General features: G+C 35.4%; 1 protein-coding gene across 7 annotated transcripts in view; it reads right to left on the minus strand.

The window, feature by feature from the left end:
- The window catches only part of PLCL1 (phospholipase C like 1 (inactive)), a 355,116-nt gene that overhangs the window by 71,543 nt on the left and 258,111 nt on the right, over positions 1-25,462 (minus strand). For 2 of the 7 annotated variants that reach the window (XM_071216208.1, XM_071216209.1), the window contains exon 2: positions 22,902-22,960. The exons of the other annotated variants lie outside the window; for them this stretch is intronic. The gene's annotated coding sequence lies outside the window, so the exon portion shown is untranslated. The remainder of the gene's footprint in view (positions 1-22,901; positions 22,961-25,462) is intronic. 7 annotated transcript variants of the gene reach the window in all.

Genomic DNA, 25,462 nt, shown 5'->3' on the forward strand with positions numbered 1-25,462 from the left:
TGTGTCCTTTAAAGGAAACCAATTATTAAGTTTATTAAATCATCCTTATTTGTTCATTAAAGCAGAGTTTTTAAAGAACCTATATCTTCTGATGCTTTGACAATCGAGCTCCAGTCTCTATAGGTATGCAAAAGATTTAAGTGGATTTCTTTAAAATGTTTTCTTCATTTACACTTTTCAACAGTTTAAAGGGGTCTCACTAAAAACTTGGTCAAGTAAAAGGTTTTACTTTAACATGCTTTATATTGTATAGGCTAATAAAGCAGCTTAACTTTTAAAAAATCACTTTTTTCCCCGCAAACTATTTTGAAGAATATAAGTACCTTAAAAATCAGGTTGAGATCTAGCAATAGCCAGATGACTCTCATTTAAACAAATTCTTAGAATCAAACAGAGTCTCCATTAACTTTTAAGTTTCTCCTACATAACTTAAATTTCAAAACCTATTCCCCGGATATTTCGCAGGGATCAGTTTCTTTACAGGTATTATGATAAATAAGCTGCCACCTACTGAGTAAATATTTCACTGAATTTAAGCACAAATTATAGAAAATTCCAGCAAATTTTAGCAATAATTACATCGAGCAAAAGTTTGTGGTTGCTTTTTTAAGTTCAATGTTAATGATGGGATAGTGTCTGGCACATAGTACAGGGTATATAAGTGTTGGTTTTGTTAAATAAAATACTCTCCTATTGCAAACCCTCTCCTATCTTTATCAGCAGGAACAGCTCCTGAATTCTGAGAGAGGGGTTTTGATCTTACCTGATTTGCTCTGGCGTCACACTTCTTATGTGCACCTTGGAAATGCCCCAGTACCCATATCTAGAAGTGTCATCAGATCTGTCTCACAAAGTTCCTGCCATTTTGTCCTTCTCTGACCAACAGTGTGAACAGGGCATCAAACTTCATTTCTTCAGAATGGTTTATCTTAAAAGCAGGTTAATGATTTCTTTGTTGTGACGGTTTTCTTCTTGAGTTAATCTAAGCCTTCCACTCTATTGTCCTTTCTAAATACAGCCTAATCCTCTGAATGCTCATGACTAGAAATGATGGATTCCACCTTCGTCCTGGACTGTCTGCTGTGTCCTATTACTCCCAATTCATTTACATCAGACATCTGACTGACGCCACTTTAACCTGGATATTTCTTTCTACTTTCCTCTGTTCAGACCATAGATTCAAGTTAATAATGCTCCTAACCACATTGTCAATTCAAATGCTCCCCCAGGAACAAATTTCCCCAAAGCAGACTAATGGGTATTTATAGTAAGAGATTTTAATAAGCATGCCAAGGAGGCAGCAAAGGGCAGAGTGCAAAGGGCATTGTCCGTAGGATAAAAATAACTGGCCTCAAGTTGTGATTGTTCTATTCATTAGGTATATGACCTTGGTAAGTCACTAAAACTCTCTGAATCTCAATTTCTGATCTAAAATAGGAATGGATAATCTTTATATATAATATAGGGTTATTGTGAGATTTTAAAGAGAAAAATATACTTGAATGTTCTTTGTAAACTCTAAGTGCTTGTAAGGTTATTGTTTTCGAAGGAAGCAGAGCGTTCCCTCCTACACCTGGTCACCTCGGGACCAGCAGTAGGCACTGACTGATTAAGGTTTTAATTCATTCCCGTTATTTCTGAACATTTAAGATAAATCTTCAGTGATAAACTGATAAACTGAAAAACAGTCACGTGATAATACTATTTTGAGCACTGTAAACCATAATCAAAGAAGTATAGACTATCTTCCTCCCTGGCATTCTTTTAAAACAGTATAAAATCTCTTCTCTAGAGCCTCATTTCAATTTAGTCCTGCCTATAAGAGCCTCCCTAAGTCTATGATTCAGGAAAAGGCAGGATTATTTATTATTCAATTGAGGAAAAACCCTGCCTGTGTAAAGGAAACAAAATTTGCTTTACTTAAGGGATATCGGTGGGATGATTCATTGATTCAAATATATATCAAATCTTCAAGTGACAAAGATATAAATTACCCAATTTATGTTACAGAATATTGCTTTTTGGTGCCCTGGCATTTAACAACTTAGTTCCTGCTTTTCCAGAGAGTAGTTATTTTTAATTAGCCCATAGTGGTCAATTTCCTCATCCTTAAGTTTAAAAACAGCTATAAATCTTCAGCTGCTTACGCACAGATGCACTGTTAGAACAAATTTAAATTCATCACAACCCATATGCTCAGAAATATGAGATGTTTATGTGTATTTTTCCACACTGCCAAGGCAGGCACCTAATGGCAACACTAAGATGGGATTAATCTACCAAGTAAATAAAGAGAGAGACTGTGAATTGTGATGGTAAATTAGACTGACTCAGCTTTTAAAGCTCACCATTTGACTAGCCTTTTAAGCTAATGAGAGCTTTCAAATTAAGCATTATTTTTATATAAGTATATCATGTTCCCAAAAGAATTATGGTCAGCAGAGTTAAAAAACCTGTAATAGCTCCTAACAAATCTTAAATGGGAAATTATTGCTGGTCTAAATGCATGTATATAGTTCCTGAGTACTGTACGTGGTCATTATACTTGCCTTCTCCATGGTATTACACTCAGCTCTTGACTTGAGGCACTGTTTATTCATTACAACAAAACTACTGCTGTCAGAATCTCTTTCTCTCATAAGCCACTCTCCTTTCTGATGATATCTCAAATCAAGACTTTCCCGCTTAGTAAGATAAACCTTTAAAGGACACATGTTTTAGCTAGGAAAGAACCCACCTGCTCCATAGTGCTTATTTCTTGCTTTGACCTGCAACACTTACATGATTATAAAATTTATCTCAAAATGCCTTAAAACTTGAAACCACTAAAGATATTTGATCTTAGGTTGTCATCTCACAAGTGACAAAATCCAAAGCTACTATAAGCCCCCAAATGAGCCTAAAAGTGACCAGATCACGTGTGGATAAATAATATGCTTGTCTGCTAATGACTAGAGTCAAAATGATTTAGATTCAAAATATATTAGAAAAGTTTTAGGACTCTGATATTTTCTCTAGTTCTGCCATAGAAAAATTAAATATCTGGATTAAGAGAGTAATCACACTGTTCTTTCAGGGGCCTTGCTACACAATAGCTCCACAAGGCCTGGGAGAAGGAGAAAGGCAGATGGAAAGGGTGTTTCAACGGGCAGGAAGGATAAAGACTCTGATCTTCTGAGCTTTTTCCTCGCCATGGCCTCTTTACCAGAGCCCCACTCCCCACATCTGTATTCCCTCAAGAAGATCTTGGCAGGTTGGGGGGCGGGGGATGCTAAAGAAAACAGAGAGATGATACTGTCAACTGAAAAAAATTGAAATGCTGCTTATGTATCTTCCTTGTTGATAAGTACAAAAAATATTTGATTATGAAATGCAAGCATATCTATTGTGGCTATCTATATATTGCCAAGGTGGGTACTTTGGGCACTTTCCAGCAGAAACCAAATTTCTTGTCAATTAGCTGTGCTCTTGTCAGCTTCTTGCTCATTAGATGAGTGAATTGGCTCCAATGACCATAAAGTCTATCTGGGAGATTGCCATAAAGTACAAAAACTTTTCGTTTATTTCAAGGCTAAACTTCCTCGCTCTGGAATGAGGAAAAGGGGCGGAAGTATTAACTGCACCCAAATTTTTCTTCGAGCAGTGTAGCAGTTTGATATGGTTATGAATTCCAAAACTAGCTATTGGATTATGTTTGTAATCTGGTCTGTACCTAGGTGTGATTAAGTTATGATTAGGGCTTTGATTGGGCTGCGTCATTAGGGCATTAAGTTCCCACCCCTTGGTGGGTGGGGATTCACAGATAAAAGGCATGGCAAAGGACAGAGTTGGGGGTTTTTTCTGATGTTGGAGTTTTTTGTGTGTTTTTTTTAAGATTTATTTATTTATTTATTTATTTATTTATTTATTTATTTATGTATTTCTCTCCCCTTCCCCCCCACCCCGATTGTCTGTTCTCTGTGTCTATTTGCTGCATCTTCTTTGTCTGCTTTCTGTTGTTGTCAGCAGCATGGGAATCTGTGTTTCTTTTTGCTGCATCATCTTGCTGTGTCATTTCTCCGTGTGGGTGGCACCATTCTTAGGCAGGCTGCACTTTCTTTGGCGCTGGGCGGTTCTCTTTACGGGAAGCACTCCTTGCGCATGGGGCCCCCCTACACGGGGACACCCCTGCGTGGCAGGGCACTCCTTGCGTGCATTAGCACTGCGCACCAGCCAGCTCCACATGGGTCAAGGAGGCCCGGGGTTTGAACCGCGGACCTCCCATGTAGTTAGACGGACGCCCTAACCACTGGGCCAAGTCCGCTTCCCTGATGTTGGAGTTTGATGCTGAAGTCTTAAGCTGAAGCCCTGGGAAGTCAGCATGCAGAGGAAAGAGAAGCAAGCCCCGGGAAGAGAAGACCTGAGCCAGGAGAACACAGAGGAATAGAGATGGCTCCTCAGACATGGCAGAAATCCCAGGGAGAGCGACAGAACCATTCACGTGATAGTCTACAGCTGACCTTGTGGAGAGAGGCAAAGTCTAGAGAGCCTCATAGTCTACAGCTGGCCTTGTGGAGAAAACAGAGGAGCTGAGCCCAGACGAACCCAGGAAGCCTGAACCCTCACAGAATTCAGGAGCCATCTTGCTCCAACATGTGGAAATAGACTTTGGTGAGGGAAATAACTTATGCTTTATGACCTGCTATCTGTAAGCTCCTACCCAAATAAATACCCTTTATAAAAACCAACAGGTTTCTGGTATTTTGCATCAGCACCCCTTTGGCTGACTAATACAAGCAGCTTACAACATAGAAAGTTTAAATATATTAGGATAAACAGCATATTGTGATGCCTATGCCTTATTCCCTAAATTAAAGTTTGGCCTCAATTCTAATGGGATCCAAGGGGTCGTCAGACATTGAACTCAATTCTTTCTATTTCATAACACTCTATATTTGTTTCCAAATTATCAATTCACTAGAAGGGATCACATTTCAACAAGCTTAATAATAAAACAAATAAGCCAAATTATTGGATTAATATGGTCCTGGAGCATCTCCAAATAACACTTGCCATTTTGGAACTACTGTCTTCTTAAATTAGTATGTTGTAAAGGATTTAATCATGAGATTCAAGAAGACTCTCATAAACCAGTAAAGCAATAAGACAAATGTTTTTATGTTTCTGTTAACAGAAAGCATTGTTTTGTCTATAAGCACTGTTTCTATTACATTCACATCATAAGGATAATTTTATCTAATCTCATGCTGTAAGGGCTGATCTCTAATTGTAGAAATAATTTCAGAATACTAGGGGAAATTGCCAAATGTTGTTTATTTTAAATTTTCCCATTATACTATGCAATATTGTTGTTTAGTCACTGTTAGGAATAAGATGCCAATCATGATTAAATCAGAATCTTATGCAAGAGTAAAGGTGAACAGTTTCTTAAATGTACTCTATTAAACTAAAATTGAAGTAAAAAAAAAGTTTGCATAATCCAAATTAATAAACCTATTTCTAAAGATTCCCACTTGCACTTGTTCTCTCTGAACCATAAGAGGTTGGATATGACATGAGTTCTTTAACAAAAATTAAAGTCACATTTTTTTTTTCCGTAATACACCGTACGCCCAGGTAAAACTTTGCTATTCAATACAAACACAGTTTGGGTCTCATTGTGAAAATGCGAATTATTTCAATATAAAAATTGCAAGGCAAGAGTATACTGAAGGATTGTACAAAAAATAAAAATGAGTAAAAAAACGTCATGCATACATTTCCCTGCCTCTAACCTGACAAATATGTTTAAACATGTAATTATATCATCACATATTCTTCTCACCAGTTTTTTTTAAACAGACTTACAAGATCATTCTTTGTTAAAACAGAATATATTTACAAAACTCTAAAGAACAGCAGTGAAAACACCAGTTGTCACAATGTGATTAGAAAGAATCTTTTTTTTTTTCATAATATGGAAATCCAGCTACATAAATGCAGATATACTAAGGTGACATTTACTTTTCTCTTTTAGTGTAAGGGGAAAAAACATATTTGTGAAGAGTTTTCTTGAGAAAGTCCTCACATAATAAAGCAATAGATTGTAACTAAACAACAATTAAAAATACAAGCATCTCAAACTTATTTTTATGATAGGAACTATATCTGTTCTTATAGATAAACTATAACACCATACTAATGTTACTCTTTCTGGTTTTATGAACCTCCAAGCAAAACTCAGAAACAAAAGGTTTGGATGATACATGAAATCTTCAAAGGACTGCAGACAATATGTCTAGGAGCCATATGCTCCAACACTGGATGGATATTGAGAGACTGCTGATCTTCATTCTTCATTCACTCATTCAACAAACAATAAGCATCAGCTCTGTGCTAGGCATTGTGCTTGGGTCTATGCATATGTTGTAGAGTTTTGGGGAAACTGCTAAAGGCTGATTTTCACATTAGACCATTCTGGATGTGTGCCAGAAGAAATTAATATGGACAAAACTAAAGATAGGTGGCTACTGCAGTAATGAAGGAAAGAGATGGTGACAGATTATTAGTTTAGTAATAGACATAGATTAACAATAGAAGGGAGGGAAAGAAAAGGGCAGTATCAAGAAATATGGAAGTAAAAGCAGAGATTCTCAACTGGATGCATGGGTTCTAAGGGAGTCTGGGGTGACTCCTTGGTTTCTGATTTGAGTGGGAGGTGAATAGAAATATTGTAAACAATATATGGAATACTAGGGGAAGAGAAGGTGAAGAGGAGGCTGTTTGGCCTTGACTATGGTGGATTTTAGATGACTACAGACCATCTACATGAAGATATTCAGTAGAAAATTGGATATAGTAGTTGAACTCCCAGGGAGAAATCTGGGCTGGAGTTTTCCAGCTGGAAGTTATTGCTGTAAAGGAAGAAACTTAACCCTGAGCATGAGTAAAGTCACCCATGAAAAAAGAGCAGGGGGAAATGGGCTGGAGCCAGAGGAACACCAGTACTCAGAAGATGATTAGAGGAAGGAGACCTAGAGAGAAGTCTGAAGGGTGAGACAACCAAGAGCATTAACTCTCTCAGAAACCAAGGAATAAACTTGAAGGAGAGAGTGCTGGAAAACAAGACCTGAAAATGGCTTATTGGATTCAGAAGCTAAGATATCTCTGGTAACCTTGATGAGAGGATATCTTACATTCTCTTCCAGACTCCAAAGACAGTGACAGGGGTGAGAGCAGACTGTAGCCATGAGAAGAGTTGAGAGCAAAGGGTTCCAGGAAAGAAGAACAGTAGATAAAAGGGTCCTGCAATGGGGGAGAAGACCAAGATGGCTATAGTGTAATAAGCAGGGGGGTAGAGTGACCCAAAATAAGTCTAGAACAACAAGCAAAGGCAGAGAGTGATAATGCAGGAGAGAACCATCTCAAAAATGCTAGCTTTATTGACCTGGATTGGTGATAGCTCAAAGAATGGAATTCAATACTGATGTATACACAGTCTCCATTCAATGGGCCTATAACCAAATCCATGTCCATGCTCAGCAGTTAGGTGATTTAGATCACCTGCTCTGCTTTCCCCCTCGCACTCCCCAACCCCCCTTCCCAAAGTGTAGCTCTTCACACACAGAATCAAGGAAGTGGAGGAGGAGTAGCACCACTACATCTGTTACCTTCACGTTTCAAGTAAGGGAAGTTTGCAACTGTAGAATTGTATTACTAATTCCACATTAAAATTTGCAAAGTTGTTTTCCCACGGTAAACTTAAATTACTTGATGCAGTAATTTAATGCAGCAGGTGATGAAATTTAATTATGGCCAATACCATATGACCCACCCAGTATCACCCGTAGGCATGGAGGTCATGATATTTACCAGTGAGAAGTAGTTGAAGCCTGATCCAAGGTCTGTGAACCCTTGGATCTCCCCAGAGGCTCCCTATGTCTAATTGGTGAGAAGCTGAATAGCTGTTTTATTACCTGTAAGTAAAGCACTCATTCTCTGTATCATCTTATGAGTCAACAGAATTAATTAAAAGTGATGCTAAGTATATAAATGCACATCTCTTGCCAAATTAAGTTTTATGTTTGTATTTGACCTTTCATGTCATTTATAAAAGATGGTCCATTTAATAAAATGCACTAAAGCCACTCACCTTTGGGAAACCGACTTGAGTGTATGTGTGCTGGGGCTGGGATGGAATACTAATTGAAACAGAGGAAGCCTTTGACCCTTAAATTTTGTACACCTTCCTTTAAATGACTCCCCTCACTTGAAACCAAAAGTAATTGATGTTCTACAGGGCTAGCCAAGAAGAGAACACAAGAAGAGTTCATTTCAGAGTGAATTCTTAGTACCATTGATTTGTTTTGTTAAACAGAGAAGTCTCCATTGTGCTTTATCTCAGGGCAATCATTTGCTCATTGGAAACTCAATAAGAAATGACAGTCTAAATAAAACGATTATCTCAAGCCCTTCTTGAGGTATGGTTTCTATCCAGTTAGGGTTTTTCTGCAAATATTATGCCCATGTATAATTTCAAAATACAATATTCATTTATTCAAAGATTGACTGACACTACTATGTGACAGGCATAGTACAATTGGTTTGCCCTTTAAAAATCAGTAATACCAACACTAACACTGCCAGGAATAAACGCTTTCTCTCCATCACTCTTTAAATGTAACAGATTTTTGTAACTGATAAAATTAGTAAATAGAAAAATGACCCAAAAAAATCATCAAATTAGAGGAAAGTGTATAAAGCATGCTTCTAAGTAAACAATAAAAACAACTTTTTCATTAACAGAGTATCTGTGAGCCAAGACCACAAAGAGGCATGAAGAGTTGATGAGGCATATTAAAAAGAAGTACTATTACGTATAGTTCAGTTATATCTTGAACACTAAGACCTTTATTGGGAAACTTAAAAACAGACAAGAATCAAACTAAGCATTGAAATATACAAAACGTACGAAGATGATCTTAGGAAAAATAATTTTTAAATGATTGCCATTTAACAAGATGCCAAAAAATAAAATGACTTATGCATGGACCCTCACTATAATTTTACCTGTCATAGAAAAGAAACTTAAGTTATACAACTCTACCTGGGATTTCGTTAGCTTGAGATATGCCAGAAAGACCTTGATACTAACAGTGTGACACCTGTTAAGAGTTTCCTGCAGAGACCCAGAAGATGGCATCAGTGGGTTTACACCACAGTTCTATTGCCATGCTCTCATAGTAACTGCTAATAGGGAGACTGGACAGCTTATTATTAACCAGAATGACATTGAAATTCCAATGTTAATTTTGTAATGCCTCCTAAGATAACTGGAATGGCAAAATCAGGGTTTAGAAATCATATTCTATCTTTTTCATTTTCGAGATGACAGGTTTCTTTATCCTTCCCTACACCATAATCTTTGTCACAGGCTAAAAAAGACTTTAATGAATTATTTAACAAAAAAGGAAAGAAACTGACTTAAAAGAATGGTGACAATGACTCTAAAGGACATGAACATATCTTTCCAAAGTCCAATTTAGAGAACACTATGTCCTGATTTACCTTTTTCGCATGCTATTTATTATGTATCATATACGCCTACTTATATGATGTTTATTAAAAAACAAAGGGGGAAAGGTGGATAATTACCTCTTGTTGAACTTCTTTCTACATTCTTTCATCTCTTTAGTTCATCCAAGAACTAATTAAAATCTAATGAGAATCACTAATCTTTCAATGCAGATCCGCCCCCACAGGTAGAATCAAAGAATGCTTCACCTGTTTGGATTTTTTCTTAAGGAAATTGAAGTCCATAGAGAACTGGCCAGAGGAAACCAGACAGACAAAATGGTTTTGAAAGCCCAGTCTCCCAACATCTAATTCATTCTATTCTTCCACTGACTCCTGCCATTTCTGTTTTCCCCATAGTATCAGGCACAAACCTTGGATTGTTTATTGAGACACCCTGCTGACAGGCTTTCTAGGCTCAACTCATTTTTCCCTCTAATTTAAAAGCTCATATGCTCCTTTATAAGTGTCAACCGCTTTCATGGAAAAGGCCTTGTTTCTCACTTAACTATTACCAATGTCCTCCTGCATCCTTCACAATCCACTACTTTGTACATAGCTACAAAATATATTAATACTCCCACTTTTCTAATCAACAACATGACCTTTTTTAACTAATCCAACTGCTGCAGGCAATGCACGGTTTTGTTTATTATAAATCCCAGGCGAACATTACTGGACCACCTTGAGCAATGCCAATATGAATAAAATGATGTGGATACCAATAAAGGTCAGCTGACAATTATTCAGTGGCCTCCGAGGAATGATTTGCCCTATCAATCCTGTTCTTGTAAGACAGCGGTCTACCTCACACTCAAAAACACTACATTTAAAATGAATTGGTAGCCTGTACAGTGATCATCCGTGGTTCCAAGAACCAAGTGGGCCTGGAGACTGAGGTATGATTCTGTTCTTTCTCATGAGACTATCTGGAGAAGCGGACTTGGCCCAGTGGTTAGGGCGTCCGTCTACCACATGGGAGGTCCACAGTTCAAACCCCGGGCCTCTTTGACCTGTGTGGAGCTGGCGCATGCGCAGTGCTGATGCGCTCAAGGAGTGCCGTGCCACACAGGGGTGCCCCCACGTAGGGGAGCCCCACGCGCAAGGAGTGCGCCCTGTAAGGAGAGCTGCCCAGCGCGAAGGAGGGAGCAGCCTGCCCAGGAATGGCGCCGCATACACGGAGAGCTGACGCAACAAGATGACACAACAAAAAGAAAACAGATTCCTGGTGCTGCTGATAAGGATAGAAGCAGTCACAGAAGAACATGCAGCGAATGTACACGGAGAGCAGACAACTGGGGAGGGCGGGGGAAAAGGGCAGAGAAATAAATAAAAAATAAAAAACTTTAAAAAAAGGAGAGACTATCTGCATAGCAGGGCCTAGGATTTCTGGTTGTGTTTCTACCAGGACTGACTTTGTTGTTTCTGGTATAAACATCAATTCTTTGTGGAAAGCAGCATGTCCTGGTCCCCTTTCAAAGAGTCCATAATGAAAAAAATCTAAATAAACATTTTCAATATCTATATCACTAATAACATCTCTTGATTTATTATTTTAAAAAAGTAAATGTAATGTCCCAATTATGTCATAAATAAGCAAATAACTTGATGCTTTATTAGGTCATTCATCAGAAATTGATATATAACTAGGCAGGCTTTCAAATCTATTATTATTTTATTTTTTATTCTACTAATGCTACATATTTAATTAGAATGCTTTATTTAAAGAATAAAAAAATTAAATACCCACAGGAATAGAACATTATAAAATAAAGTTCATTTTATAAAAATGTTTCTAACAAAACTCTTGTATTTTTCCCTTTGTGTGCTAAATAGTCAAATAAAATTATAATAGTTTCTCCTTCATTGTGAATTTTCAATTTTTGATAATAACTACCCACAAATATGAAACACCAAGATATAATTTACATTAATATCAGTCACTTTAGAATTTAAACATATTCTCTAGTTATCAAATTTTAAATGATATTTAAAACTGAAAAGGAAATGCCCAATATATTTCAATACTATGTGAGTTCTACTGTTTGTTATCATAATGTTATATATAGCTGGCTTACCAATGGCAATGATCCCATTTTTGACAGCACATGCATCTTATAAAGGTTTTGTAAGTTTACCTTTGACTACAGGTGATTTGAATTGTGAGACCTGTACTGTAACACGGGGTGGACTGGTTGGTCTTGTTTTTGGCAGTCTATACCCTGTTTCCTTGGCTATCCCCGTGAACGGTGGCCTTGCAGCCAGATACATCTCAGCTGTGCTACCAGAGAAAGGAAACATCTTCACTTACTGGATTAGAATCTCTAAGCCTGTCTTTAGAAAGATGTTATTTCCCATTTTGCTCCAGACTGTGTTTGCAGCATATCTTGGATCTAGACAATATAAACTGCTCATAAAAGTTCTTCAGTTACCTGAACCTGGCCTAGAAATTCACTGATTTTAAGCAAATCTGTACACAATAAAATGGTAAAAATAATAAAATAAAATAAAAATAATGTTATTAGAACTGAGTTTTAGAAACTCAGTGATTTATAAAAATAATGAAATAATTTACAGTTATAGTAACTTAAGTGGAAATAAGAGGTAATCAGCCTTGCTTCAGAGAATAAAATTTTCATTAATTGAGTTTGAAAAATGGTCACTTCTAGTAATTAACATTTTTGTACAACATTTAGTAAGAACAAACTCAAAATTATAGGCACCATTTATAAATTACAATCAGGACTATAAAGTATGTATAAAATATGGTATTTCTTAGAAATGGAAACAGTGCTATTATATTATAAAATAAAAACCACATGTAGGTTTCTCATTAAGAAAAACATAGGAGGTTTAAAAATAATTAATATATGTTTTATAAAACAATTTGTAAATGTGTGAGAGTCTGGGTAAGGATGTTAAATTTAAACTGTAGAAAAGCCTCATTCTAGTCAAATTTAAGAAACAATTTATTATTAGTCTAAATCCATCTTTCTCTAGACTTGAAGCAGTCTACTGTTTAATAAATAGATGAATGTCTTAAAAAATAGAACCTTTCTTGCATTTGCATTTAATTCTTTATAAATTCTAAAATTTACATTTGAATATTTTAAACTGTCCAATTGAATATTTCTTCCATAATAAATCCCAAAGAACAATCCTTGAACTTTCTATAAGGTTTATAAAAAACTTTGCATTTTTCCCTGAGACACATATAAAATAGAATATCAATTCTCTTGACCCAATGCTACGTGCAAACAGACCCTTAATATTTTTCTCTTATGATTATGATGTAATACTCCCTTCAAGACAAATTACAAGAGATATAAAAGCTTTGGCTCAAATAGTCAACTTGACTTGAACATCTGATTAAAGGCTTCAGGTTTTACCCATAACTTCCAGGATGGGTTAGAACCCTGTACCAATGTAACCTTTATTGCATTGCCTCTGATTAACTGGACATCAGCATCTGTACATGTGCAAAGAACAAATGGCAGATATCAGAGAATGAGTTTTTTTAAAGACACATTTAGGGTGAATTCTTCCCAGTGATATACCCAGTGGCAGCTCCATCGTCAGGTAGAAACAAATCCACTGACTTATTTTAGAGCAATGTAAAAGGAAACTGTGTAAAGATAGTTTTTATTTGAGATAGTAAAACTCAAGTCCATAAATACCCTAATGAAATGTGAGGTAGTAAAACTCAAGTCCATAAATGCCCTAATGATATAAATTATTGAAAGAAATTTCTTCTGCTCAATTCATTGGATCAGGGGTTAATGGATTTTAATCTCACCATTGATATATATTTGTATGACTTTGTGTCAAGCAAACAATTTTGTCTATTGTTTTATATTTCAAATGGATATAATAATTCTTACCCTAATTCACAGGGTTGTCTCAAGGACCAAAGGAAATAAAGCATGCTAAGACTTTGAAAAACAGCATAATTTGATAAAATTCTAAAACAGTAAATAATAAATCATATGTGGTATATACATACTATGGAATACTATTCAGCTATAAGAAGAAATGAATTTGGGATGCATATGACAATATGGATGAACCTTGAGGATATTATGTTCAGTGAAATAAGCCAGACACGAAAGGACCAATGTGGTATGGCCTCACTGATGTGAAATAAATATGATGAACAAACTTGTGGAGTTAAACTATGAAGTATAGATTAGTAGGGGACAGAATCAGGTTCAGAAGGGGGAGCTGATTCTGTATGTATGTAGAATGTTTAATAAAGTTGACTGTAATATGTAGAAATGGATAGAGTTGATGGTAGCACATTATAATAAGTATAACTAACACTGCTGATTTATCAATATGGTTGCGGCTGAAAGGAATAGTCTAGGGAGGTTAATGTTAATTGAAAGACTGCTGGAGGATAATCCAGGGAATGTATAATATAGTGAATAGATGAGAATTGTGGTTAATAGTACAAATACGGGAATGTCCCTCTATTACAGAAGGAATTAAGAATATGGTGATATGTGGGGAAAATGCAACTAATATAACTTATAGACTATTGTTAACAATAATATTATAATATTTTTGTAGCAAAGGCAAAGGTACTATATCAAAGAAAAAGGTCAAAAAAAGAATATAGGACTTAGTTTTACAAGATGTGAATATAAACAAGCTTACCCTTTTTTTTTTTTTTTCATTTTCTTTATTAACAAGGAGACCTTGGTCATGTCATGTAACAACTGTACTCATTTATTCACTTTTTGGGAACACTGGAGAAACAAGTATGTTTGTTTTTAGGATTAAATAAAATAAATGTGCCTAGACAGGATTTGTTTTTTAAAGTCATGCTTCCATAATTTGTTAAGCTGCCTTTTGTCTGCTATTTTATTTTTTGAAGTTGAAATAAAGTTTAAGAAAAAAAGAAATTAAATGTAAAATATTGTAAAGGGGATGACAGAATCACTATTAATTGAAGATAATATAATTATTATATATAAATTTTAAAAATTGAAACAATGTTAGAACTAGTAAAAGTGGTGATGGTAAAATACAACATGAATATAGGGGGAAAAAAAGCTGTTTCTAAAAATAATGGCAGGATGGAAATCCCATTAAATTAACAACAAAGAGTATATTCAAGCCAGGAATAATCCTACAAGATACATGCAAACTAATATGTAGAAACTGTTTTACTTAACAAAAAGAAGAATCAAATAACTAGAAACATAAAATATTACCAGCAAAAATAAGCAGTTCTCCTTCAAAATTTATTATCCATACAATGAGTTTACAGAATAGTATTCGTTTGCATGAGCATGTGGCCTTAAGAATTCCCCCCTTTACAAGGGTACAAAGGTCCCCTCATGGTCCCAGGCACATTTCCTCATGGTCCCAACCAGCAAATCCCTTGCTTCAAGCAGCACAACCTGACTGTTCTCCCAAAACATTCTGTAAAAGAGCTTGCGGAGTGCCTTCTAGGGCAAGTTCTGGGACAGCAAGTCCCTCAGGACACCACCAGCCAGACTGGGCCAGACATACATGCTCCCAGTATGTACACAAGAGTTACTCTGTTCCCTCTGGAACCGAAACCAAGGAACCAAGGGTATGGGATTAAGGCGAGTCAGGGCACCACGAGAGCCGACCATTTTTAAGTGGCCTTTTCCTTGATTCAGCACTTGCCTTATTACTGCAGTCTTTTAACTGTTTTCTGGAACTTTTAGAAAGATTATTTCTGCCATTTCTTGCTGGTTGTTCAGAATTTCCGTGGGGAGACAGAGCCCTTCTGCATCTAACTCCACAACCTTGATGGGAGAGGGCCAATATCAATTTTTTAAAGACTTATTTGAGGCATAATTAAAATGGCCACAAGGTCAAAATGCATGAGCTTATTTTTATTAAAATAATTACACAGATGCTATGTTAGTTAAATACAGATTTTTAATGTTTATCATTCTTGGTAATGCTTACTGCATCCCTAGCACAGCATGGCAACATAGCCCTTAAATATCATGACTAGCCCTTGAATGGAAATTATTTTAGAATCCTACACTTCGGAACTGCTGGCTTCAGCCTTGGTGAAAAGAATGTCCAAAGCACAATTCAATTTTATAATGTATCAGTGAAATTAATCTCATAAGTATTTAAACAATTAATTTAAATAAAAATTTATAATGTCCTCTTAAATGAAGTCTTCACCTCCTCTAAAGTTTAAGAGTAGATATAAGTAGATAAATGTTCCCTGAGGAAGAAAAGGGGATTAAAATGAGATTTCATGAGTTGTTTCAATCAATTTGATTTCAATTAAATGGACTCCACTGATAATGAGATTCAAATCTGCTTTATGAAATTAGGCATTAAATATATTTCAAAGGAATTGCACTCAACAAGAATTCCATATAGTATTAGGTTACAAGAACTTTAATCTTTCAGAGCACACATCCTAATTATAAAATTTCCAACCAAGTCATCAAATACCAAGTGTAACCTTCAGCATTCTCCATCAGATAGCCTTGGACTATCCTGTTTTCCTGTTTAGATATGTAACTCTAAATTTGCCTTTGCATTTTTAACTCCTTAATACATTCCCAAGACTTTGTAAATATATTATAGAACACAAAAAAATGTTTTCCATTGTCTCCTTACCCACATTTCTTTATTTCTTTAATTACATCTAGAGATTCCCTTCTTTAATAGATATGCCTTTTCTAAACTCAACTAATCCCAATCCAGAAAATTTCTGTCCATTCCTCCCCCTTAAAATACTCTTATTTCAATTATGCTTTACTCTCAATGTTTAACTTATTAATTATACTTAACTCTCAATATTTAACTGAATCTTAGGAAATTCCCAACAAAGGAAGCCAATATCTCATCTTGATTTTTACTGAAAAATAGCAAATATCTTTCTGAATCATTTTTACACTCTTGGAAAAACAGTTGTCAATATATTGAAACAAACTAAACTGTTTAATTACCACCAGGATTGTGGCCTTGTGAAAATATAACTTGCAGTGGTCCTTCATAAGAAATAATAAGAAGTAGTAACTAGAATAAAAATGCTCCCATATCCAATACAAATCTGAGCCAAATTCTGTTGCAATATTAACAATCAATTCTGATGCAAATTCTTAGGCATTGCTCACTGTTCCTTTAGCTGCCAGAAGGCTTGCATTCTTGGCACTGAGAGAGGTTTACAAAGCCCTATGAAATGTGAAATAATTAGAGGGAAGTCCCCTTTAGTGTTATACAGGAAGATATTTTAAAGCATAAAAGGAAGCAGCTTTCATTACTTAATTTTAACGGAAAATAAATGCTTGTTCACTTAGCAAGTTTAAAAGTGGGGGGAACGATAACAGCTTTTATAGGACTATAATTTAGCACATATTGAGCTCTGGGTTATCAATTTGTCTGAACACAGAAAAATTTAAAATACAATGTAAGTTGTTTTCTTTGTTTTGTTTTTAACTATGTAAGGTTGTAAGCTTTGCTAAAGGGCTCTGAGTCCCCATGTTTTAATGAAACTGACTGGCACAACCCCAGGGAGGATAAATTTAGGCTACTAATGTTCTTTGAAAAGGATAAGATCTATTATCCTAGGGAATGTGAATCTCATGGTGAAGAAACAAAAGAAAAATATTCTCATTACAGATTCTTCTTTAGTATTTAATCATAAAGGGACCATGGGCAGCAAGGACTCCAAACCATGTTGGGTCAATTTTATTAAACTTATTTCAAAACAACATTTCATCTTTTAGATCTCATTTAAATTATCAATAAAAAGAATATTAAAGTCATTTATTATTATAGAACTGGTAGAATGGCAGGAAATAAAATACTTAATGAAACAATTTATAATCTCTAATCATTTTCCCAAAACAGTATTTCCACTAAACATTTACAATGAAAAAGTATAGTAATTTACAAATAGCTTTGAGGCTAATCTCTAATCTCTTAGAGAAAGACCCTAACATATTTAAATTTAATTAGCTTTGCTATCAGCAAATCCTATAAAGAATTAAAAAGGAAATCCATAATGAATTCACTACCTTTACTTTCATATTTTCATCCCTGGCTGGTTTCTTAATAATAATTTGTATGAACTGAAAGAAATTGATAGCTAGTCCTAGTCTATGAGACTGAGTAAGTTCATTATTCCTTAAGACCTTCAAGTAAAGTCACTTCATATTCACAAATGAAAATCATAATAAGGAGAGTAAGAACATCTGACATCTACAAGAAGTTTTGTACCTTTTAAAGGGCTTCCACTTTCATTTTCTCAGGAAATCTCCATAAGATTTTAGAAATAAGGAAATCTAAGACACAAGGAGGCAGAATAACTTGCCAAAGACACATAAATAAGTGGCAGAGTTGGATACCAAATATAAATACTCCTTTTCCTGACTCCTTTTCCTTTCTATAGGCTCACACTATCACTGCATCTTACTACTATCCTTTTCCAGTTCTTATCACTGCATCTTACTACTATCCTTTTCCAGGTCCCAGTATTTTCTCACTCCTTCACCATGGTAAGGAACTCAAGTTGTACAGCTATAGCGATTTTCCCCTACTGAATGTTGAATAAAAAGGACAGTTACTTACACTAGTTATCTCTTCCACAAGGTGCTATATTACTTGGCAAAAATGCTCTTTCAACTTTTGATTATTAATAAATATGTGAAAGATTAGTTAGAATGTGAACCTGACTGGAACAGACCAAAAACAGCCATCAAAGGATGATGTGATATGACTAATTCTTTTGCGTTTGGATTGATTTGGAAAGAAAAAAAAATATTTTTACGATCATGCACATATCTGTATATTAAATGAATCCTAAATGATGTGTTTGTCTTTTACATTCCTAAATAAGAAGATTATGTGTGGAAAGTGGTGCGGTGGATATAAATACTAGAAAGCTGTAGATTGAAGAATGAATGTGTAGAGTGTACTTCAGAAAAGCTTGGCTGAGGAAGAAGTTGAAAGGCAGAGCAATGAATAGAGAGTAAATTTGTTTTTGTTTCACTAAGGGGAAGGAGAGAGGGAATAACTGAAATAAGGAGACAGGGGGATGGGGGTTGACTAAGAAGAGAGAGAGAAGATCCAGACTTCATGTGGAGGAAATAACTTCAACAATACAAGTTCTTCCTTCCCTGTGATTGGAAGGAAGAAGAGGATGAATACAGAAGTTAAGTAGGTGAGAGAAAGGAGTGTTGCTAAAATGAGGGAATTCCCATCTGGAGGCTTCTACTTTATTTCTAAAGAATAAGGCAAAGTCATTTGTTGAGGGGGAGAAGGAGGTAGAGGAGTTGGAGGTTTGCCAAGAGTGGAGAGGAAAACAAGTCCTTTGTTTTTGCTGGGTCAGCCTCCGTTCACATTCCTTCTATAAATAGTGTTTTCCTTAGGGAATCACTTTTTCCTATTCTCAGAGTATAGTCTTGAGATGGAACGGACACTAGACTCCCCTAACCCATCACTCCTACCACCAACCAAGATTCTTGGGTGGGTATATTCAAATCTGGTCAACCGAAGTATCCACATCCCTCGCATTAGTCATTGCTTTAGCCCAGTGAAGCCCAATCCCAGAACTTTTGATACAACCACTGGACTAGAGATACACTTTTTCCTCTTGGGTTCCTAAGATGGTAGGATATAAAAGTCGGGAACCACTGACACCCATTTTTACCTCCTCAAGGAAGCAGACCTGGGAAAGATAGAACTGAGAGATGGAAAGAAAAAGAGATCCTGATGACTTTCAGTTCTCTTTGATTCAGCTACATATTCCTGTGCTTGCCAGTTCCTGAGCCAACTAAAAGCCCTTTCTGCTTGGAAGAAGATAAGTTGAACTACTGACACTTGCAACTAAAGGCATCCTACCTAACACTGAGTGATAAAATTCTTGTGAAAAGTGTGAGAGTCACTGATTACAGAAATGATTACCTAGCATTGTTTAGGGTCCACATGGCTGCTGGCTATCATAATTTTATAGTGATAACAGTAACCTCTGAATTTCCATGAAATAAATCTTCTTCTCTGAAATTTTCAGTAATAATAATACCTAACCTAATATTTAATATGTAGCACTTTGATTTAATTACTATTTTATAATAAAAATGAACAAGCTATTAAAAACAAAATTATTTGAACAATCCTTTCCCTTGTCTTGAGTTTAAATTAAAGAGATATACAATTTAAATGTAAAAATAAGATATATTATAAAATTATCAAACCTAAACTGACAAAAGCCAAATCAAGAAGAAGGATCTCTTCTTGAAGTTTGTACCCAAGATGAGGCAGAGACTGATATCTGCCCACAGTTTAACCAAGGAAAACAAGGTCCTATAAATTCTAGTAAAATATTTAAAAGCTACAAATAGATGCAATAATTCATTGTTGGTGAAACAAAGCATTTTCTCTCTGCTGTCTAAATGCCACCAAACACTTGCAGGTGCTCAATCAGCATCCTTGCATAACCAAACAAGGCAAGCCTTTTATAAATGACAAAGGAAACATACATTATTAGGATGACAAAATAATGAGTCATTGACAGGCAAAATATTTGGAGAAGTTAAAAAAAAACTATAAAGGAGTCATAATTTTTTTTTTAAACCAAGATTCTAAATCTAAAAGTTATTTCATTGACGTTATATTTATCAGGCAATTGTTGGGGGAATTTGTATAAGAAGAATTAGACTACCAAGATTTTTGGACTAGAAAAGTGATTAGTCTTACCCATCCTGGATTGAGAGCACCCTTAGACTGAAACGTATAGAAGTTTTCTGAGGAGGTGACACCAAGTCAACCCAGAGAGGGACACTAGAGAAGAATATGCAAAATTTCTCTTTATACTAGTCTCACCTACTAAAAAATATTTCTTGTTTCTTCAAGTGGTCAGAGAGTGTTTTTCTCTGTTTTAATCTTAGAGGATATTTAGAATGGCTTCTATTCTCTGTAATGCAGAGTTTATATAATGTATGCATGTACATGGGCATAGTCTGCATTCTTCAAGACCTAATCTTTGCTGCCCTTCAGTATTTCATGTTGAATTTGAAAAATCTTAATGCTTCCATTTTCCTCGGAAACCATAATTTCTGAATCCCTAATTATTTATGCAGCTTCCTTCCAAACCAAGTATTTAACTTATATAGACAAATCATTTATGGTTAGACCAGTGAAAAGGGAAGAGATGGTCTCACAGCCCAAGGAACAGGACTTTTTGTTATGAGTCCTATATTATAATGGTTTGTGTGTCATTTACATCCTGAGACATTCCAGCAATTACTGGAACCCTAAATTACTTTCTGCCATATTTTTTTCATATTTACAATAGCTTTAAAGATTCTTTCTTGCTATCACTATGCTGATTTTCTCTTGATGTTTGGGTTTCTGTGGGGCCCTATTAGTTTTCAGCATTAGGCAAATCTATCAATCTAAAATATGTTGCAGATCATGCTAAAAATGCTCAGCGAGGTAGACTTCGGAGCAGAAACAATGTTCCAATATCTTCAATGTGCCACAGAGGTGCTGGTGTTGGTCCTTGGGCTAGAACGAAAATTGCCCAGCCAATTAATGTTTCTGCCTCCATGATCCTCCCAATACCAAACAGCCCCCTGCAATTATTTATTCTAACAATTCATTTACCTGAGAACAAATGGGTGCTCTCTTCTCTACAAAACATGAAGACTTTCATTTAGTCTTTGCTTTAACTTAGGATTTTTGGAAGGAAATACTGTCATAAGGGAGTCATTTTATATAGAATACAATTCAACATATTTTGGCAAAACTAATATAGCACTCTCATTTTGATCCAGGAAACCAAATTTACTTAAATCTTTTAACAAAATGAGACTACAAAAATGATGAAGTGAATAGAAATCAATAGCTTTCTAGATTTTGTATGTCAAGATTGTCCTCAAAGAATGAAAAATGCTAAATTACAATTAGTGAAGACTGAAGAAATTATAAAGTGAACATATATATTTTTAAACATTGGTTATGTCTTAAATTACAGCCATTTCAAATAGAGAGTAAAAACATAGAAACTTGTTATTTGTACTGGTGATAGGGACAAAAAACATTAATGTTTAAAAGTATTTTTGCTAAAAATGTCATGCTCATTTGCTACTGTTTATCAGTAATACAGAGAGGAATTAAATGAATATGTTTTTAAATTGCAAACCAACCTCTATTAAGTCATTGAATTAAGGAGCTTGGTCTGATGGTAAAAGCAGAAAAGTCTGTCAGGAAACTAAGCCATGTGCCACCTGTGATGAACCAGTATAACGTGAATAAACTTGAAAATAAGACACTGTAATGTAAGCTTATGAAGGTAGGTCTTTGTTTTGCCCTTCACTCCACCCTTAGCACCTCACATTATTATTATTATTATTATTCCAGAAATTCCACAGCTATGTGTTGTTATTATTATTATTATTATTATCTGATTAGCATATTTGAGCATTTACTAAGAGCTGAAGAGGCAGAAGCAAGATTTGAACCTGGACATCTGACTCTGATGCCCTTGCTCTTGACAACTAACTTTCATGAAAACACTTTATCTCCATATAACATAGAGTTTCTATATAAACAATGGATTTTTTACCCTTCATTAGCCCCACCTTGCCATCATGAGAAAAAATACTTCATAAATGTTTGACTTTCATGAGAAACCAATGGAAGAAAGTATTTATATTTAAATAATGGTGTTTGAACCCATTCAGTAATGGCTACATTTTCTCCTTAGAATACAAATTACTTTACAAATATGTCATTCATTAATCAAGTGTAGAAGGAGAACAAGTGGTGATGGTATTATCCTCAACTGACATGGGAAGCAGCTCCCAGATGATTGGTTTCTCCATTGCAACACTATTTTCCTCTCTTCAGTATCTGAACTTATAGAATCTCAACAGTAATGACAGACAAAGCATTTAAACTAATCAATGTTATCATACTTATACAGCCAAATGACCTTTCTCTTCTCCTTGCAAAGTTAACGGTTGGCATGACTTTGCATTCCTAAATTGGCTTCAGATTATGTTGTTCTAGTAAGATCTGGCTATTCCAGCACACAGCTTCTACTTTGCTGCCACTCACCCTCTTCTACCCACTCATCAGCCTCCTCTTTTTTCTGCCTCCTCCTTCTCAATTTCCATCTGTACTCTATTATTTAACAGTGTGGCTTACGTCACACTTCCCAAGCATAATATATGTTTGTGTGTATACTTTTATTCAAACTGAAATATATGCAAAAATTAGAAATATAGAAAAAAGCTCAGGGTTATTAGGTAACTATTCCAAAGCTTCCCAGCTAATAAACGGCACTTAATATTGGGCTTGGGACTCAGATGTGTCTGGTCTCAAGTTTACATGCTTACCACTACATCAATGGTTCTCAAAAAGTCCCTCCACCAGGAGCATCAGCATTGCCAGGGACCTAGTTAGAAAAGCACATTTTCAGGCCCTATCCCAAATCCACTGACTTTAGGGGTAGAGCCCAGAGATCTGGGTTTTAGCAAGGTAAGTGTGATTCGGATGTACCCTAAAGTTTTACTGCATTACATCATTGGTCCCAAACTTACCTTATCATAAGAGTTACCTGAATGTATTAAAATAATACATTCCCAGGCTCTGCCCATCTGATTCAGTAAGTCTGAAGTAGGGCAGAAAAATCTATATTTTTAATAAATAACACTCTCCTACCCCAAGTGATTCTTATGACCAGGGAAATTTGAAAATACTGCACAAATCAGGATATTTAACTTTGTACATTTATAAAAAAATAATAATAGTAGACATTGTATTTAATTAAGTGATCATTAGTTCCATATTAAGAATATTCTGGATATTGAAACCACATTTTTTCAAGACTTTAATTTTAATTCTATAGTTATTTCAGGAAGAAGAGGAAGGGTTTCACAAAATTAAGAAAAACAATGAGTCACTCCTCAAAAAATGTTAAGAAATACTCCTTTAGATAACAGAACTAATACAATTAATACAATTCCAGAGTTCCAAAGAATTAGTAGTTACACATAATCGTAAGCAACTTTGAGAAAAACCCAATATTCACTCAAATGTATAGAAATTAATAAAGGAAGCCTATTTACATTATAAATTATTTCTTTCTTTAAGAAAGAATTAATCATGGAAATATTCCTTACATCTGGAAGTTTCCTAATTGTTTTTCTTTTAAGGCAAAGTTTTACAGAAAGGATACTCTTAGTCATTTCAAAAATAATTTATGTGTGAGACAAAATCAAATTATGAATAAATAACTTGGAGGGCTAGTTTGGGGCAGCTGGGAGCTTTCTTTTTTAATCCCCATTTTTATTTCTTCAGCAGTAAGTTCCAGTGTCTCACCATGCTCTGGATGACAAACGTTTCTGATTAATAGCTTGTAGATGTAAAATGTACTCCGATGAAGAGGAAGGGAGCTGTCACTAAAGTCTAACTACTGCCATGCATAATATGGTGAAATACATTATCTCTCAGTATCATGTAATATGTATGAGTAGAGAAAATAATAAATAAACATAGCTATTGACCTTAATGCATTCTCAAGGTGGGGATGATCTGAAGGTTCCTAAAGCCAGGGTTTCCCGCTCTCCTAGAGCATACAGCAGTGAAGTCAGTTTTACCAGTTGCCATTAACTCCCATCACACCCTCCCCCTCTGCAGTAACAGCTGCTCCTCTCCTTCGTGCTCTCTTTCACTCTTGGAGGCCATTATAGAGGACACGAATGTTTAACATCCTTTATACAGTATACATAGCACGAATTACACTGTAAAGCATTATTTGCAACCCAAGCATTTTCCAGTATTTAAGAAACAATAGGCATTCTAGCTGTGATATAAAAGCATCACTAATTAACAAAGTGTGTTCCAGATGAAATTTTTACTTTATCTATGCCCCCATACCATGATAAGTGCCATCCATTCCTTTCACATCTAATCCACTGCCACATACTGAATACCCACAATCCTTTTTCACGAGCAGATGGAATTAGAATTCTACAATGGGGCATTTCCAGTGCTAATCATTACACCTGCTGGGTCAAATTTGCACCCTTAATTCCAACTGGGACTCATTTGCCACCAAAGTACCTCACTAAGAAAATTAAATTAGTAAGTTCCATAGAGTTGTTGGTGTATTTTCAAAAACAGGGCTGAGTCTTCTGTACTCCATATCTTTGATAAAAACTTTCTGCTAATAACCACAGTATTTGACACCTCAATATCAGTGTACTGATATGAAATGAAACAATCATGCTAACATTCCTTATGTTCATTTTACTTAACGGTACTTTCAAAGATGATGACATGAGAAAGGGATTTTACAAGTCACCTCAGTTAGTGAAATCTACCACTATCTCCTAACAAAGAGTTCAATATTATTTTTTTAATGAATAATAATGCAAAGGTATAAAGCTCTGACTGATATGATATAATTAATTTTCAAAACATACTTTGGAATGTATTAATCAAAACGTTCCATACAAAAGTCTGGGGGAGGGGAAAGGGAAAAGAAAGAAAAGAAAGAAAAGAAAAGAAAGAAAAGGAAAAAGAAAAGAAAAGAAAAGACAAGGCAAGACAAGACAAGACTCGACTCCATCAATAAACGATCTAGACCATAAAAGTGTTCAAGCATCAGCTTCTCCTAAACTGCGTCATGGACAAATTGACAGTGTGTTCGTGAACTGTGGTACTGAAATGTTCTGTCTCATCCACAACGACTGTTGCAGATCAGCAAGAAAATACATCTGAGACTACCTCAACAATCAGCTTATTTGAGCGGAAGTATGTTTAACATTACAATATTCAGTATTCTACAGATTTGGGGAGTTTATATGCCTATGCTAAATTTAATATCTGCAGTGATTTCCACAGAAACAATTTGAACTCACTGACTAATCCATGTGCCTTAATCAAAACTAGA

This window comes from Dasypus novemcinctus, chromosome 7, assembly GCF_030445035.2.
Source record: "Dasypus novemcinctus isolate mDasNov1 chromosome 7, mDasNov1.1.hap2, whole genome shotgun sequence".
NCBI classification, from domain to species: domain Eukaryota; kingdom Metazoa; phylum Chordata; class Mammalia; order Cingulata; family Dasypodidae; genus Dasypus; species Dasypus novemcinctus.